The sequence below is a fragment of the Eumetopias jubatus genome, unplaced genomic scaffold (genome assembly GCF_037043125.1).
Source record: "Eumetopias jubatus isolate StellerSeaLion01/CBP00866 unplaced genomic scaffold, mEumJub1_p1.0 scaffold_50, whole genome shotgun sequence".
Lineage (NCBI taxonomy): Eukaryota > Metazoa > Chordata > Mammalia > Carnivora > Otariidae > Eumetopias > Eumetopias jubatus.
Genome location: NW_028274856.1, coordinates 1,260,766 through 1,270,104, shown reverse-complemented (window position 1 = coordinate 1,270,104; position 9,339 = coordinate 1,260,766).

The window sequence follows — 9,339 nt, the reverse complement described above, 5'->3', positions numbered from 1 at the left end:
CCCTGCCCTCCAGGTTGGATGGCCAATGTGACGGCCCTGTCAGGAACAGAATGGCACAAAATGCCGGGATGTCATTTCTCAGCTGATGGAGTCTGTGACTTCTCCTGGTTCCCTCTGTCCTGGGTTCATTCTCTGTCCCCTTCTCTGTCTCTGTGTCTGTGTCTCTCATAGGAGCAGACCCGTGGGTTCCATGGGCGATGTGAGAAACCGCAGAAGCCTCCCTTGTCCCCGTTTCCCTCTCCGGTCCTGGTGCCCCATTCCTTCCTAAGGCCTCCTCAACCTGACCGGAGCAGTGATTCTGGATTCTCTTCCACATGGGGACCCTGAGGCTGAAACAAGTAGGGCCCTGACCTTGGTCTTCAGACTGGTGGCCCTGTGCTCTTCCACCTTCTGCGTAGCCAGGTCCTAAGGCCCCCAAGCCCCGAGTCTGTCCTCTGCTGAGAAGGACCTCGAGGGGTTAGAAAACATTTTCCCAAGACTGGGATCACAGGGGGTCGGGGATGGATATCCAAGGCCGAGAGGCACTTCTATAAGACTGTGGCACCCTTGGGACACTACATCTCTGCAGCCCAAGTGACATCAGAGTAAGCTGAGGCCTTTTGTGCTATAGCCCTCCGGACTTGGGGGAGGGTATCTCTTACTACTCCCAAGTTCGCAGGGTGGTGTTGGACACCGGAACCCAGACCTTGTCTTTTCCCAGTGCCCTGGCAACACCCTGGGTCCCTTGGGGAACCCTGACCATCAGCCCGGACTGTCCCCCCGTCCCTATGGGGCCTGGTTCCGGGTCCTGCAGCGACACAGTGAGGAGAGGTGAGGCCAGGCAGGAGCGGGGAGAGGGCAGAGTGGACTCTCCCTGGGGGCCATGGATCCCTGGTCAGTGCAGACCCTGTTGTGTGCCGGCCCCTCGGGCACCGAGATTCCAGCTCCTGGTCTGGCTCCGGGAGGGAGACCAGAGTGTGGCCCCTGCTAGCTCAGATGTGTCACTCTGTCCTGTAGCTACAGCCTGTGCCACCAGCTGAACTCCACCTCCTAGTCGGCCAGCTCATCTTCACGGTCAAGAACAGGCCATCATGAAGGTCAGGGGCCATTGCGTGCCTGGTCAGGCAGGGGACGGCTCACTTTCACCTCAGGGAGTCTCTGGCTGGTCTAGCAGGGGCTCTGGAGGCCTGGCTTTCCAGGTTCTCTGCTGAACAGCTCTGGGACTGGAGCCATTTAACCTCTCCTCGCTGGGCCTCGCTTTCCTCTTCTGTGCAATGGGGTGAGGCTGAATGATCCCTCCCATGGCGGAAACATGTGGAGTGCTGGTGATGGACGTAAGCCGGGCACCGAGCCTGGATTGCAGAGTGCAGAGGGGGATGGTGAGCGGTGTGGGCAGTGAGCACTCCTTCCCCCAAAATCAATTTAGCTCTTCCACGTAGCCGCCAGACCACTAGCTGGGAGCCCAGGAGCAGTGGCCGACCACACTCCTGACACCAGGCCCCTGCGTGTGGCTCTTCCTCAGCACTGGGACACGGTGGGGACCGCGGGACTTGGGGTCAGCTCCTCTCTCTGAGGGAAGGAGACGAAAGAAGGCTTTCCTTGGGGACCCCCAATGCCACATAAGAGGGGAGGAGGCTTCCCCCAAACAGTACTTTGAAATTCTGCTTCTGTTAGAACCTGAGCCTTGGGCTTTGGTTATTTCACTTGCTGGGCTGACGAGATACACTTGTTGTCCAAGACTCCTCCTCAGATGAAGAGCTCTTGCAGGTCCCGGGCATCCTGGAGCCCGGGGTGGGAGAGGGGCCAGTCCCCTCCCAGGCTCCTGCAGGAGACCTGTCCTCCCAAAGGCAGGATGGTTTCGGGTGGTGGTCCTGGGCTAGGGTTGGAGACAGCCTGTCAATGCTCCTGACTCTGGGGTGAGTGGGCCTTTTTTAGGCAAAGCAACACCCACCGAAGGCAGTGGCTTCAGAAAGAACACACTCCTGGGCCCTGTCCCGCCCCAGGGCGGTGGCTGACTTCCCCAGCCCCAGAGGAAGAAGGATAGCCTCTGCTTCCTTGGGCTTTGGTCCTCTGACCCACGAGCAAGCACTGAAAAGTTTCTAGCCCTCCTCTGGAAGCGCACCATCCCTGAGCGGGCCAGTCACGGTCCACACACGAAGACGGACAACGTGCTAAGTAAGTGCAGGAGGTGATCCTGTTCAAATGGCCTGCGGGGCGGTGGGGTTGCTGCTTCTGTGCCCTCCAGTGGGCCGCTTTTCCCTGGATGGAAATTCTCCTGGAGGCGCCTCTCTGTCCTTTGAGCTCCGTTCCTGCTGGTTTCAAGACCAAGGGACTCCAACTGAGCATTGTGCCCCATGTCCTCAGGGCGATGGTGGTCATGGTCTGTTATGATGATCTGGGAGGTTCCTTCAGGTTCCTGCTCCCCTAGGCACAGGTGCGGTAGCGACAAGCCCCAGGGCCATCCCCCAATTTCAGCATTGTGCCCCATGTTCCCCAGGGATGGTGCTAATAGTCCGTTGGGATTGTCTGGGAGGGCCCTCCAGGTCCCCGCTGCCCCCCCAGGCACAGGTGTGGGTGGCAAGAAACCCCAGAGCCGTCCTCAAGCTTCAGCATTGTGCCCCATGTCCTCAGGAATGTTGCTAAGGTTCCATGAGGATCATCTGGGAGGATCCTCCCGGTTCCCGCTTCCCCAGGCACAGGTGTGGTGGCCAAAAGGCCCAGAGCCCTCCCCCAAATTCAGCATTGTGCCCCCGGGGGTGCTGGTGCCGGTCATGGGCTGTCAAGATGGTACAGGAGGATCCTCCAGGTGGGGCTTGGAGCCTGGGTAAACCTGGTCGCACTCAGGTTGCATGAGGAACAGATGAGTTGAGGTCTTCATTTGGAAGAGTCATTTCGCTTTTCCAAAAAGGTCAAGGTCATGGGTCTACTTTAGAATGAAGATAATGACTACTTAAAAACAAGTGTGTGTTTCCCCTTGTCCCAGAAATGGAAGCAGGTGTGCAGGCCATAGGTCGGAGGACCTACTTATCCCCACCTGACAGCACTTCTCTGCTCTGGATCTAGGAGACCCAAGGTTTGGAACATCAGCCTGTGGGTCAGTGATGTAGCATTTCACAGGATGTCAGTGTTCTGAGAAATCAGCAGGTCCATTTGGCACAGTGTCATCTTCCTGTCAGGACTGGCGGTCAAATGTCTCATGAACCCCACACTTCCGGGGATTTCCTCTTTCCTCCCGTTGACCGAGGGTTAGGGTTAGAGTTAGGGTACTGGTTAGGGCATGGGTTAGGGTACGGGTTAGGGTACGGGTTAGAGATAGGGTAGGGGTTAGGGCACGGTTTACCGTACAGGGTAGGGTTTAGGGTTAGGCTACCATTTAGGGTACGGGTTAGGGTTAGGGTAGGCTTTAGGGTTTGGGTTCGGTTCAGGGGTAGGGTTAGGCGTTAGTGTTCTGGTAGGTGTTGGGGTTAGGGTACGGGGTAGGTTTAGGGTACAGTTTAAGGTTAGTGTTAGGGACCTCTCCAAATGTTCCGTGCCTGCTATCACAGGAGGCTGGTGCCAAGCTGACAATGCAAGGATGAGCCAGGGGCTGCGCTTGTCATGGAACACAGCTCAGAGGGGCTTGAATCTGCTCTGGGGTCCAGGCAAAGCCACCCCACACCTGCCTGTGTCCCAGCCCCTGTGGGAAGGTAGTAATGAACTGATTCTGACCTTGACCTCTCCCAACACAGGATTCCAGGGGCTCCCATTACTGTTAGGCTCAGGTCCACGGGCCTCGTCTGTGCCCATGCGCTGGGCCGTCCCCACAGTGGCTCCTGGCACACCTGAGTCCTGGTCACACATCTCTGTGGAAACCCCTGCCCTCCAGGTTGGATGGCCAATGTGACGGCCCTGTCAGGAACAGAATGGCACAAAATGCCGGGATATCATTTCTCAGCTGATGGAGTCTGTGACTTCTCCTGGTTCCCTCTGTCCTGGGTTCATTCTCTGTCCCCTTCTCTGTCTCTGTGTCTGTGTCTCTCATAGGAGCAGACCCGTGGGTTCCATGGGCGATGTGAGAAACCGCAGAAGCCTCCCTTGTCCCCTTTTCCCTCTCCGGTCCTGGTGCCCCATTCCTTCCTAAGGCCTCCTCAACCTGACCGGAGAAGTGATTCTGGATTCTCTTCCACATGGGGACCCTGAGGCTGAAACAAGTAGGGCCCTGACCTTGGTCTTCAGACTGGTGGCCCTGTGCTCTTCCACCTTCTGCGTAGCCAGGTCCTAAGGCCCCCAAGCCCCGAGTCTGTCCTCTGCTGAGAAGGACCTCGAGGGGTTAGAAAACATTTTCCCAAGACTGGGATCACAGGGGGTCGGTGATGGATATCCAAGGCCGAGAGGCACTTCTATAAGACTGTGGCACCCTTGGGACACTACATCTCTGCAGCCCAAGTGACATCAGAGTAAGCTGAGGCCTTTTGTGCTATAGCCCTCCGGACTTGGGGGAGGGTATCTCTTACTACTCCCAAGTTCGCAGGGTGGTGTTGGACACCGGAACCCAGACCTTGTCTTTTCCCAGTGCCCTGGCAACACCCTGGGTCCCTTGGGGAACCCTGACCATCAGCCCGGACTGTCCCCCCGTCCCTATGGGGCCTGGTTCCGGGTCCTGCAGCGACACAGTGAGGAGAGGTGAGGCCAGGCAGGAGCGGGGAGAGGGCAGAGTGGACTCTCCCTGGGGGCCATGGATCCCTGGTCAGTGCAGACCCTGTTGTGTGCCGGCCCCTCGGGCACCGAGATTCCAGCTCCTGGTCTGGCTCCGGGAGGGAGACCAGAGTGTGGCCCCTGCTAGCTCAGATGTGTCACTCTGTCCTGTAGCTACAGCCTGTCCCACCAGCTGAACTCCACCTCCTAGTCGGCCAGCTCATCTTCACGGTCAAGAACAGGCCATCATGAAGGTCAGGGGCCATTGCGTGCCTGGTCAGGCAGGGGACGGCTCACTTTCACCTCAGGGAGTCTCTGGCTGGTCTAGCAGGGGCTCTGGAGGCCTGGCTTTCCAGGTTCTCTGCTGAACAGCTCTGGGACTGGAGCCATTTAACCTCTCCTCGCTGGGCCTCGCTTTCCTCTTCTGTGCAATGGGGTGAGGCTGAATGATCCCTCCCATGGCGGAAACATGTGGAGTGCTGGTGATGGACGTGAGCCGGGCACCGAGCCTGGATTGCAGAGTGCAGAGGGGGATGGTGAGCGGTGTGGGCAGTGAGCACTCCTTCCCCCAAAATCAATTTAGCTCTTCCACGTAGCCGCCAGACCACTGGCTGGGAGCCCAGGAGCAGTGGCCGACCACACTCCTGACACCAGGCCCCTGCGTGTGGCTCTTCCTCAGCACTGGGACACGGTGGGGACCGCGGGACTTGGGGTCAGCTCCTCTCTCTGAGGGAAGGAGACGAAAGAAGGCTTTCCTTGGGGACCCCCAATGCCACATAAGAGGGGAGGAGGCTTCCCCCAAACAGTACTTTGAAATTCTGCTTCTGTTAGAACCTGAGCCTTGGGCTTTGGTTATTTCACTTGCTGGGCTGACGAGATACACTTGTTGTCCAAGACTCCTCCTCAGATGAAGAGCTCTTGCAGGTCCCGGGCATCCTGGAGCCCGGGGTGGGAGAGGGGCCAGTCCCCTCCCAGGCTCCTGCAGGAGACCTGTCCTCCCAAAGGCAGGATGGTTTCGGGTCGTGGTCCTGGGCTAGGGTTGGAGACAGCCTGTCACTGCTCCTGACTCTGGGGTGAGTGGGCCTTTTTTAGGCAAAGCAACACCCACCGAAGGCAGTGGCTTCAGAAAGAACACACTCCTGGGCCCGGTCCCGCCCCAGGGCGGTGGCTGACTTCCCCAGCCCCAGAGGAAGAAGGATAGCCTCTGCTTCCTTGGGCTTTGGTCCTCTGACCCACGAGCAAGCACTGAAAAGTTTCTAGCCCTCCTCTGGAAGCGCACCATCCCTGAGCGGGCCAGTCACGGTCCACACACGAAGACGGACAACGTGCTAAGTAAGTGCAGGAGGTGATCCTGTTCAAATGGCCTGCGGGGCGGTGGGGTTGCTGCTTCTGTGCCCTCCAGTGGGCCGCTTTTCCCTGGATGGAAATTCTCCTGGAGGCGCCTCTCTGTCCTTTGAGCTCCGTTCCTGCTGGTTTCAGGACCAAGGGACTCCAACTGAGCATTGTGCCCCATGTCCTCAGGGCGATGGTGGTCATGGTCTGTTATGATGATCTGGGAGGTTCCTTCAGGTTCCTGCTCCCCTAGGCACAGGTGCGGTAGCGACAAGCCCCAGGGCCATCCCCCAATTTCAGCATTGTGCCCCATGTTCCCCAGGGATGGTGCTAATAGTCCGTTGGGATTGTCTGGGAGGGCCCTCCAGGTCCCCGCTGCCCCCCCAGGCACAGGTGTGGGTGGCAAGAAACCCCAGAGCCGTCCTCAAGCTTCAGCATTGTGCCCCATGTCCTCAGGGATGTTGCTAAGGTTCCATGAGGATCATCTGGGAGGATCCTCCCGGTTCCCGCTTCCCCAGGCACAGGTGTTGTGGCCAAAAGGCCCAGAGCCCTCCCCCAAATTCAGCATTGTGCCCCCGGGGGTGCTGGTGCCGGTCATGGGCTGTCAAGATGGTACAGGAGGATCCTCCAGGTGGGGCTTGGAGCCTGGGTAAACCTGGTCGCACTCAGGTTGCATGAGGAACAGATGAGTTGAGGTCTTCATTTGGAAGAGTCATTTCGCTTTTCCAAAAAGGTCAAGGTCATGGGTCTACTTTAGAATGAAGATAATGACTACTTAAAAACAAGTGTGTGTTTCCCCTTCTCCCAGAAATGGAAGCAGGTGTGCAGGCCATAGGTCGGAGGACCTACTGATCCCCACCTGACAGCACTTCTCTGCTCTGGATCTAGGAGACCCAAGGTTTGGAACATCAGCCTGTGGGTCAGTGATGTAGCATTTCACAGGATGTCAGTGTTCTGAGAACTCAGCAGGTCCATTTGGCACAGTGTCATCTTCCTGTCAGGACTGGCGGTCAAATGTCTCATGAACCCCACACTTCCGGGGCTTTCCTCTTTCCTCCCGTTGACCGAGGGTTAGGGTTAGAGTTAGGGTACTGGTTAGGGCATGGGTTAGGGTACGGGTTAGGGTACGGGTTAGAGATAGGGTAGGGGTTAGGGCACGGTTTACCGTACAGGGTAGGGTTTAGGGTTAGGCTACCATTTAGGGTACGGGTTAGGGTTAGGGTACGCTTTAGGGTTTGGGTTCGGTTCAGGGGTAGGGTTAGGCGTTAGTGTTCTGGTAGGTGTTGGGGTTAGGGTACGGGGTAGGTTTAGGGTACAGTTTAAGGTTAGTGTTAGGGACCTCTCCAAATGTTCCGTGCCTGCTATCACAGGAGGCTGGTGCCAAGCTGACAATGCAAGGATGAGCCAGGGGCTGCGCTTGTCATGGAACACAGCTCAGAGGGGCTTGAATCTGCTCTGGGGTCCAGGCAAAGCCACCCCACACCTGCCTGTGTCCCAGCCCCTGTGGGAAGGTAGTAATGAACTGATTCTGACCTTGACCTCTCCCAACACAGGATTCCAGGGGCTCCCATTACTGTTAGGCTCAGGTCCACGGGCCTCGTCTGTGCCCATGCGCTGGGCCGTCCCCACAGTGGCTCCTGGCACACCTGAGTCCTGGTCACACATCTCTGTGGAAACCCCTGCCCTCCAGGTTGGATGGCCAATGTGACGGCCCTGTCAGGAACAGAATGGCACAAAATGCCGGGATGTCATTTCTAAGCTGATGGAGTCTGTGACTTCTCCTGGTTCCCTCTGTCCTGGGTTCATTCTCTGTCCCCTTCTCTGTCTCTGTGTCTGTGTCTCTCATAGGAGCAGACCCGTGGGTTCCATGGGCGATGTGAGAAACCGCAGAAGCCTCCCTTGTCCCCGTTTCCCTCTCCGGTCCTGGTGCCCCATTCCTTCCTAAGGCCTCCTCAACCTGACCGGAGCAGTGATTCTGGATTCTCTTCCACATGGGGACCCTGAGGCTGAAACAAGTAGGGCCCTGACCTTGGTCTTCAGACTGGTGGCCCTGTGCTCTTCCACCTTCTGCGTAGCCAGGTCCTAAGGCCCCCAAGCCCCGAGTCTGTCCTCTGCTGAGAAGGACCTCGAGGGGTTAGAAAACATTTTCCCAAGACTGGGATCACAGGGGGTCGGGGATGGATATCCAAGCCCGAGAGGCACTTCTATAAGACTGTGGCACCCTTGGGACACTACATCTCTGCAGCCCAAGTGACATCAGAGTAAGCTGAGGCCTTTTGTGCTATAGCCCTCCGGACTTGGGGGAGGGTATCTCTTACTACTCCCAAGTTCGCAGGGTGGTGTTGGACACCGGAACCCAGACCTTGTCTTTTCCCAGTGCCCTGGCAACACCCTGGGTCCCTTGGGGAACCCTGACCATCAGCCCGGACTGTCCCCCCGTCCCTATGGGGCCTGGTTCCGGGTCCTGCAGCGACACAGTGAGGAGAGGTGAGGCCAGGCAGGAGCGGGGAGAGGGCAGAGTGGATTCTCCCTGGGGGCCATGGATCCCTGGTCAGTGCAGACCCTGTTGTGTGCCGGCCCCTCGGGCACCGAGATTCCAGCTCCTGGTCTGGCTCCGGGAGGGAGACCAGAGTGTGGCCCCTGCTAGCTCAGATGTGTCACTCTGTCCTGTAGCTACAGCCTGTCCCACCAGCTGAACTCCACCTCCTAGTCGGCCAGCTCATCTTCACGGTCAAGAACAGGCCATCATGAAGGTCAGGGGCCATTGCGTGCCTGGTCAGGCAGGGGACGGCTCACTTTCACCTCAGGGAGTCTCTGGCTGGTCTAGCAGGGGCTCTGGAGGCCTGGCTTTCCAGGTTCTCTGCTGAACAGCTCTGGGACTGGAGCCATTTAACCTCTCCTCGCTGGGCCTCGCTTTCCTCTTCTGTGCAATGGGGTGAGGCTGAATGATCCCTCCCATGGCGGAAACATGTGGAGTGCTGGTGATGGACGTAAGCCGGGCACCGAGCCTGGATTGCAGAGTGCAGAGGGGGATGGTGAGCGGTGTGGGCAGTGAGCACTCCTTCCCCCAAAATCAATTTAGCTCTTCCACGTAGCCGCCAGACCACTGGCTGGGAGCCCAGGAGCAGTGGCCGACCACACTCCTGACACCAGGCCCCTGCGTGTGGCTCTTCCTCAGCACTGGGACACGGTGGGGACCGCGGGACTTGGGGTCAGCTCCTCTCTCTGAGGGAAGGAGACGAAAGAAGGCTTTCCTTGGGGACCCCCAATGCCACATAAGAGGGGAGGAGGCTTCCCCCAAACAGTACTTTGAAATTCTGCTTCTGTTAGAACCTGAGCCTTGGGCTTTGGTTA